The sequence below is a fragment of the Erpetoichthys calabaricus genome, chromosome 14 (assembly GCF_900747795.2).
Source record: "Erpetoichthys calabaricus chromosome 14, fErpCal1.3, whole genome shotgun sequence".
Taxonomy (NCBI): Eukaryota; Metazoa; Chordata; class Cladistia; order Polypteriformes; family Polypteridae; genus Erpetoichthys; species Erpetoichthys calabaricus.
This window is the reverse complement of record NC_041407.2, coordinates 108,751,962-108,759,658: the sequence shown is the minus strand read 5'-3', so window position 1 is coordinate 108,759,658 and position 7,697 is coordinate 108,751,962. Positions and strand designations below refer to the sequence as shown.

The following is a 7,697-nucleotide window of genomic DNA, read 5'->3' as shown; positions in this document are numbered from 1 at the left end:
AGAAATGGGCGGGGTCTGATGAGCTCCCAGTCCCAGTGTCCGTCTCTGGAATCAAAGCATTCGGAAAGCGGCGAGCGGCTGCGTGTCTGTCGGGATTCCCACCCTGGCGTTAGCTGGCAGATGGCGAGCTCGAGGGAGGCACGGAGGACGGCGCTATATGACCGCTCTCAGGTAGGGGGGCACGCCGACTCCTGGCCGCGTGGTGGACGTGGCTTTAGTTATTTATTGATTGGCATTTCGTTTTTCAGTAACTGCCGCCGTGCAGGAAGCCGACTTTGCAAACTCCCCCACTCCCCCCCCCCGAGCTCTTCAGACGCTCACACGAGGACTTTTTATTTTTCTTTTTTTTCTCCAGGAAGTTGCAAGAAACAAACGGTTGTGAAAACGAAAGAGCCGCCCGCTTCCGAAGGTCGTCGCGTCTCCTTTTACACATTAACTTCTGATAGCGACAACTTTGTGTCGCCGTACCGTGTGGGCTCCTCCGCTGGAGGGGTGGCGCCTGCTTGTCAGCTGCACCTGGCGGTCGCAGGGGGTGCTAATAAGGGGGACAGATGCGAGCGCCCGTGGCGGGGGGGGGGGGGGGGGCGCCCTTTCTGCTGGCTCGCCGGGGCTGGGCGTGTTGAGCCGAGCCCAGTCCATTCCAGTCCCCCTCGGTGGAGGCCGACTGTTGGGGGCACCTCACATTTTGACTTCGACTTTTGCCGACAGGGGCTCAACTGCCATTTCAGGTTCAAAGCCTACCCTTCATGTTGCCAGGTGTGAAGAACCCAATGCGAGCCAAGACAGCGCAAGGCAGGGCGGTGGACAGCAGTTTGGACAAAAAGGGGGCGCGATTTGCGCGAGCTGGGCGTGGTTACGCGCAGACTACCCGAGCAGCACACGCGCGTTCACGCGCATCCATCCATCCATCCACCTAACTTTAGTCCTTCGTGCGACTCCATTGTTTGGGACGGAGCCACGTAACTTACCGGCTCGACGGCCCTGCTAGCTACGGGGTAAGGAGCTCCGATGTCACGCCTGCCTCTTCGGTGTTGTCATCCGTGCCACACCGACCGGTGTGCTCTTTCATGAGGGTGTTCACCGGAGAACGAATAAAACCATTAGAAGGATTGGAGGGCGTTTCCTGCTCGCCATTTGAAAAGTTTCCTCCTAAGTTAACTTTTGCTCCTCCTTGGAAAACTGGTCCACCATTCCTTAGAGCACAAGGGGCACAGATGACCATCTGACTGGGATTTGGCTTAACCAGCCTTCATTTTCCACAGGGAGAAAGAGAGAGACAGCGAGAGGCTGCCAGACCATTCAGTCCTATTTATACACAACAGTCTGTCACAACAGCCGCCATCACAAAACACTTTACAGGCCAAAGAGGTCACAATCTGAAAAATCAAATCAAATCTGGAAAAGCAGATTGGCAGAAATGCCAGGGCTGAGTCTGCAGAAATGCCTGTTGAAGGGAAGAAAGTTGGGAGGAGAAGTTGCTGTGACCAGCACCATTGTCACCTGAGCTATCCAATGTGACCAACATTGGTGTTACGTAGGCTGTCTATGTTGTGACGAATGTCAGTGCCACCTGGGTTACCAAATGTGGCCAACGTCACTTGCACTATCTATAATGTGACCAACATTGGTGTCATCTAGGCTATGTATATTGTGACCAATGCAAGTGCCACCAGGGCTGTCTATAATGTGACAATGTCAGTGCCACATGGGATACCTAATGTGACCAACATTGGTCACAATACAGATAGCCTAGTATGCACCAAATGTTGGTCACATTAGATAGCCCCAGTGACACAGGCCACATTAGGTAGCCCAGGTGGCACTGACATTGTCACATTAAAGACAGCCCAGGTGGCACCTGGGCTATCTAATGTGAGCAACATTGGTGCCACCTAGTCTGTCTATATTTTGACTACTGTGAGAGCCACATGGCCTGTCTATAATGTGACAATGTGAGTGCCACCTGGGTTACCTAATGTGGCTCATGTCACCTGTGCTGTCTATAATGTGACTAGAGTCAGTGTCACCTGGTCCATCTAACGTCTCAAGTGTCAGTGCCACCCTTTCTATGTATAATGTGACCAGTGTCCATGTCACCTAGTCCATCTGACGTGATCAGCATCTATGTCACCTGGTCCATCTGACGTGATCAGTGTCCGTGTCACCTGGTCCATCTGACGTGATCAGTGTCCGTGTCACCTGGTCCATCTGACGTGACCAGTGTCCGTGTCACCTAGTCCATCTGACGTGATCAGTGTCCGTGTCACCTGGTCCATCTGACGTGACCAGTGTCCGTGTCACCTGGTCCATTTGACGTGACCAGTGTCCGTGTCGCCTGGTCCATTTGACGTGACCAGTGTCTGTGTCACCTGGTCCATCTATAACGTGACCAGTGTCCGTGTCACCTGGTCCATCTAAGGTGACCAGTGTCCATGTCACCTAGTCCATCTAAGGTGACCAGGTTCTTCATGTTGGTGTGTTCTGCTGCTTTGCCAGTTAGAAAGCGAGGAGGAGTCCGTTTAGTCATCTCATTCTCCTCAAGATGAAGACCCCGTCCCCTCCATAACTTTCCAAAGCTCCGTCATGTTTCTTCCTTCCGCGTTTCCTGGTAGTCCTGTTTCTTTCTTTTGTGCTCTTCCGCTGTTCGTCACTACAAGATGAATTTCATCCCAGATGCCGTTCTGTTTTGTTGTTTGCAGTTTTCTAGCGCCTTTCAACAGGGATTGCGATCTCAATGCACTTTACAGAACAAAATCTGCAGCTCTTTTCATCTCGTTGATACGGGTGGGCCACAGACGGGTTAAGTGACCTACTCGGGGTCACACGTGGAGCTCCAAGTGAGCCGCTGAAGCATTCGGGTCTCGGAGTCTCCCAGTACCAGGGGGTACTAATAATAATAATAATAATAATAATAGTACCCTTTATGTGTATAGCTCCTTTCACATGCTGCTGGTGGCTCAGTGGTGGCACCGCTGATTGTGGCTTCACATTCCGGGTCCTCTCTGTGTGGAGAGCTCTTTGCGTAGTGAGAAATGTGTTATATAAATGTAAAGAATTATTATTATTAATATAAATGTATCTGCCATTTTCAGCTGTCAGTTTACACTCAATAATCCACAATGACAAAGTGGGGACTTGTGACCAGAAGGCTTTTTAAAGACTAAATTCCGGCTCTGACTCTTCCTGGGAGTCTCTACAAGTTTGGCACCCCTGGATCTGCACAGGTGATCTTCTCAGACGCCCTTTAATTGAATGAGAAGCCCCTGTGAGCCGCCATCGTCGGGTCTCTGCTCAGATGTTCTATAAGGTTTAAGTCCGGACCACCCAAGGACACTCGGAGACGTGTCCCAAAGCCCCTCCGGTGTTGTCTTGGCCGTGTCCTTCATGTCACTGAACCGTCCCTCCAGTCTGAGGTGGCATTCCCTCTGCAGCAGCTCCTCTTCAAGGACCTCGCTGGATTTGGCCACATTCTGAGCAGTGTCCCTGTCCCCACAGCATGATGCTGCCACCAACACCATCAAGCGGCACCTTAAATGTGGCATTAAGTAGGTGACAAGCAGTGGCCTGGTCTTCAGCAGTCACTGTGCCCGGAGTTCTGCCTAAAGAACTCAAGTTTGGTTTCGTCTGAGAATCTGTTCTGTTTGTGCTCACAGAGTCCAGGTGGTCTGTCATTTGCCTTTTACTCAGAGTGGCTTTGTCTGCCATAAACCCCCCGAATGGTGACGTGCTGCTGAGATGGCCGTCCCTCCAGACTTCTGAAGCTCTGCTAGAGTGACCACTGGCTTCTTGGTGGCCACCCTGATGCCCTACTAGCCTGGGTACTCCATTTAGAGAGCCAACTCATAGAAGAGTCCTGGACACCCCAAACGTCTTGAGGCCACCAAGACCACCCAGAGCTTTATGGACAGTTTGACCCCCTTTGCCCTGATCTTCACTCTTGGAGGTCTACAGAGGGTTTCTTGGACTTCATGGTTTGGTTTTTTATCCTGTCATGCAGTGTGACTTGTGGGACCCTCTACACACACAGGTGGGATGCAGTCTAGTTCTAGAAACATCTCAAGGAGAAGGAAAGCTGACAGGATGAGGTACCTGAGTACAATGTGGTGGGCTACAATAAAGGGTCTCAGAAGGAAAGATTTCACTTCATGATTTTAATAAATGTGCAAACCTCTCTGAAGACGAGTCCTCACTTTGTCCTTCTGGCTCACCGAGTGTAGCTTGATGGGCAGAAATGGCCCGTGTCTCCATGTAAAGTGAAATCTGCAGAACCTGGGGGGGGGGGGTCTGAAGACCTCCTGAATCCACTGCAGTGCCTGTAAGACAAATTCAGCTAGAAGAGTCAAAGGAGTTACGACGGACAAAAGGGTCCATAAATAAATTTGGATTAGAAAGCCAGGAGACCCCTGCGTCTGTTCGGGATGAAGACCCCTTCCCCTCCGCACTTTTTCCGCCCAAAGCTGACAGGGACAGCTGTTTCAGTATATGGCGCCTTTCCGTAGTGACTGCCGTCTCCATGACTACAGACGCGACCCTCCACCGTCCCCTGTACTTGCACAGGTGGCGCCCTGCTCAGGGTCACCCAGTGGGGTAGGAGGCACCCTGAGGTGCTTATAGCGCCTTTCATGACCAGCGTTTGCTGATATGGCGCCAGACAAGATACGTTCGCCTCAGACAGAACTTTTCTCTATTTTTGTGTGAACTTTTGGATTGTGGACTTCCATTCCATTCCGTGACGACTTCCGTCAGAACGATCACACGTTTCAAAGTGGGGCACTTTAGGTGAGTGTGTTGGATCATGTGACCTGTGCTTGGTGTCAGCGGTGGGTTCTGTCGCCTCACAGACCCTTCGCTTGACTCTGCCTGGTCACTCTGGGCTCTGTGGAGTGTGCGTGTTCTCCCGGTGTCCAGGTGGGATTCTTCGCTCTGCAAAGGCCTGCTGGTCTTGACACTTGGGTACAAAACTGGGACCCTCATACTCCCCCCTCCCAAAAAGATATAGGGCGCCAGTCCATCCATCACAGGACCAGTCTCAAATTAAATAGCAGCTAGACGGCCGCTCTGTGGCTCACCGTGTGGTAAGGCGCTATATGAGCTTGGAATGTTTAGGGTGGGGTCAGAAAAAGGACGGGTGGGAAGACAAATGGATTAGCGATCTCACCATTTCCTTTTTGTTCTCCAGACTGGAAACAAATTCACACCCGTTGTCCTTCACTGGTGGTCCTGCCCGGCTACCTGAACAGGTCCCAGTGAAAGGCACTATATAGAAGTGACGAGCTGCGACTGTTTGCTGATCCTAATGAATGTTGAAGTTTTCTGCCTGCTTTTATTAAATATAACGTCGTCCTTCACAGGACCTGATGAAAGGCGCCGTATACACAAATAACAAGGAGGGGCTAGTCGATCGATCCTTCATCCTAATGAATTTTGAAGCCCCCCCAAACTCCCCCCCCCCCTTTCTGGCTTCTTTTTCACCAATTTATAAATGGGAAGTAATCACAGGTCTTGATGAGAGGCGCTATATGCACAGCGTTTTTGACTATTTGGCCCCCTGACCCTCACTGATTTGGACGTCTCCCTCCAGTCTCACTGAGAGGACAGCAAGGGGTGCGTCTCCTGTGGTTAATTACTTTATATAGTGCCTTTCATGGCCAGTGACCTGGTCATTCTGTCTCTGCAGAAGATGCCAGTATTGTCCCTTTTTAAAGATCTGAGCAGGTGACACTCAGATGGCAGGACTGCAGAGTCGAGGGTCAGCTGTCATGGGGCGCCTTTCATCCCCAGGTACCTTCCAGCTCCTCTGTATGTTCACATTTATCAAGCAGGCGGTGCTGGAGACTAAACCAGTGGCTGTGCAGGCGCTATATAATGTGATGATTGACAGATTGAGCCCCCACTGGGGGGAGGCACATTCAGTGTAGAAATTGGCTCCGGTCACCCCTGGGGGGGCACAGATGTCACTGCTTGGGCACAGGGTAACACCACCTGGGTTCAGCTTCTCTTATATAGCGCCTTTCATGGTGTTATATCCCTGAACCCCCCCCCCCCCCCCTTTCCTTATTTCATGTTGTTTTGTTTTTGTAAAGTGGTCTGTGATGGTGCCCGCTGTGAAAGGGGACACGTGAAGCCGATCCTGCTGGCCTGTTTTGTCACCCTGGCCATGCTTTCCATGTCTCTTCTCAGGGGTCATGCTGACCAAGAGGAATGTGCTGAATGGCAGGTGGCAGCTGACCGCTCAGTGGGCACCTGCACTAGGCCAGCTGCCCAAGTTGTCCTGTGACATAGTCTGTGGTCTTGTGGTGTTGTTGCCTCTGGTGCCCACTATGCCAGTTTTGTTTATTTTATTTATGGTGATCCTTTAATTGCGATGGTGTGTATTATGCTCACTTTTTCTATTTCTAGGATGCCCACCACTTTCCAGATGGTATCCGCTGCCTCTTTGTCTTGCTAAGTGGTTTGCTTCACCCATTTTCCTTTTTGTGGCTGCCATATCTGACCTCCTGTGGTACAGCTGCCCGTGTGGCTGAGCCACTGGCCTCCTTTTAAGTTTTGTGGGTGTCCCTGGGAGTTGCTGCCACATGTGGCTTGGCCACACCTGGCGGTCTCGTAGTGGGCGTGTCTGTGCCCCCCAAAATGTTATTTTCCTCACAGCAGGTTTTCCTCTGTGGTGCGCTGGGTGGTGCTGTTGCCTCGTGGCTTCAGGTTCAAATCAAAGCCCTTGTGCACTTTGCACGTTCTCCCTTATGTCTGTCGATGTTACTGCGGCTCCTCTGGCATTATGTCAGGCGACATCTCTGGCATCCTCTCTAGGGTTGGCACCCGATGTCTGGCCTTGTGCCCGATGTTAAGGAATTGTCTCTGGCTTTCCTTGATCATTATAATGATGGATGTCATGGTGCCACACATGACCCATTGCTGTAATGCCATGCCAACATGAGGTGAATAGCGTACTGAATTCCTGCTGGAAAACATGTTGGCACAATGAAGTTCATTTAGGGTGGGCAGCCTCTCCACTTTTAGGTCTTTTGATGTTCTCGTCTTGTAAACCTGATCGGTCTGTCACCAGTTCTTCCTTTATATAGTGCCTTTTATGCCTGCATTTATTAACGCTACCAGTCTCACAATTGGTGATAACAGAAATGTCTGTCATCTGTGGCATTGTAGCTGATGACAGGTGGCATGACTGAAAGGGTTAAACCTTCAAAACATCCCAGAGGTTGGTTTGTGCCACATTTTGTGTTGAAGGTCACCAGAGCCCACTGGCCTTGGCACAGTGAGTGACACCACGTGGGGTGAATGCCAGCAGCACACAGCACATCTGGTTGGTTCTTCACATTTCTGGGTTCAATGGCAGGGGGCACCGCCAACGTAAAAAACACTGAGCCTGGCATTTTGAGCTGCCCATGTGCCCACTGAGGAAGAGTTGGCTCATGATTGGGAAAATCAGTTCTGTATAGTGCCTTTCATGGCAGGATGTGTGGTCCGCTTCAAAGTGGCACTGGGGTTCAGTGTCCCACTGCTGAGGTGGCCCTGTGACTTTGTTTTTTTCTATATTCACGTTGGTTAATCTGTGTCTGCGCAGCGTAGTGTGTGTGTTTACATGTCTGCATGTCTTCTGTTTTATTTTGTCTTCCCTCTGGCATTGTTGATGTTATGAACTTAAACAAATGGCGGTGCCACTCTGTGGTTACTGAATGGGA

At 51.0% G+C, this 7,697-nt stretch overlaps 1 protein-coding gene across 3 annotated transcripts in view; it reads left to right on the top strand.

Annotated features, from left to right (window-relative positions):
- The window catches only part of LOC114665032 (supervillin-like), a 78,417-nt gene continuing 70,720 nt past the window's right edge, over window positions 1–7,697 (top strand). For all 3 annotated transcript variants that reach the window (XM_051918901.1, XM_051918902.1, XM_051918903.1), the window contains exon 1: window positions 1–171. The gene's annotated coding sequence lies outside the window, so the exon portion shown is untranslated. The remainder of the gene's footprint in view (window positions 172–7,697) is intronic.